Source organism: Seriola lalandi, unplaced genomic scaffold, assembly GCF_002814215.2.
Source record: "Seriola lalandi dorsalis isolate HSWRI2012SDOR001 ecotype SW California unplaced genomic scaffold, Sedor1 jcf7180002009147, whole genome shotgun sequence".
NCBI classification, from domain to species: Eukaryota; Metazoa; Chordata; class Actinopteri; order Carangiformes; family Carangidae; genus Seriola; species Seriola lalandi.
Genome location: NW_019479800.1, coordinates 1 through 932, shown reverse-complemented (window position 1 = coordinate 932; position 932 = coordinate 1). Strand labels below are relative to the sequence as shown.

The window sequence follows — 932 nt, the reverse complement described above, 5'->3', positions numbered from 1 at the left end:
ATTTGATGAGAAATGTAATTGTTTAAATACTGAGTCATGCTCTGTGAACCAGAGTAGAGCAGTGATAACTAGAATGTATGTGTGTAAGGCTCTACAGGTTCTGCAGGACCAAGGCTCTTTACCATCCATTTGATAGACGCCAACACAGACAACCTGCCCAAGGCTCACACATGGTGAGGACGCTCAAGAGACAAAAATGTTCCCCTGATATCTACATTTGTGTCAGGCCTCGAAGTCACTGATTGTTCCTCTGTGTGTTCAGTTTCAACAGGATAGACATCCCTCCCTACGAGTCTTACGAGAAACTTTATGAGAAACTGCTGACGGCTGTGGAGGAGACCTGCGGCTTCGCTGTGGAGTGATGAATCCGCAACCAAAAAAAACCAACATACACACAGTCACACTTGTGCTTGCACACCAACTATTTGACATTTTACACATACACACGCCTCGACAGAATATCAAGTATACACAGAGTATACAGAGCAGCCAAGCATCACGAGAACACACACACACACACGGCCTCTTGCCACCTCTTCACCACCGAACTGTTGGGGGTTAAAGGAGGAAGCACAGCAGGAGGGGAAAGAAAGAAAGAAGAAAAAACAAACAAACAAACAAAACAAAAAAAGAAAAGTATTTTAAAAATTTTTCAGATGTTTTGAAGAAGCATTTTTATCCTTCAGTTTTAACAAGCTATGATGTCATTCTTCAGAATGTCTAACCGCCACAAGACTCAAGACGGTCGTGCTCGAGTGTCCGGACACAATCAGCCAATCGCATATGAGCCTGCGAACAGAGACGTTGAAGTCAGATGTGTGAAGAACAAGGCGGGGACTGATTGTCTTTCTGTCTCACAAGCTGATTGACTGACTAGTATTCATGCTTCATGTTTAACCACTGTCGTGTATCAGAATGTGTGTGTGTGTGTG

The 932-nt window shown here is 43.6% G+C and overlaps 1 long non-coding RNA gene across 1 annotated transcript; it reads left to right on the top strand.

Annotated features, from left to right (window-relative positions):
- The first annotated feature begins 6 nt into the window (after positions 1-6).
- On the top strand, positions 7-637 carry LOC111672855 (uncharacterized). Its single transcript, XR_002762043.2, has 2 exons — positions 7-173; positions 263-637. It is a non-coding gene; the product is annotated as an uncharacterized LOC111672855 (long non-coding RNA).
- Positions 638-932: the final 295 nt, after the last annotated feature.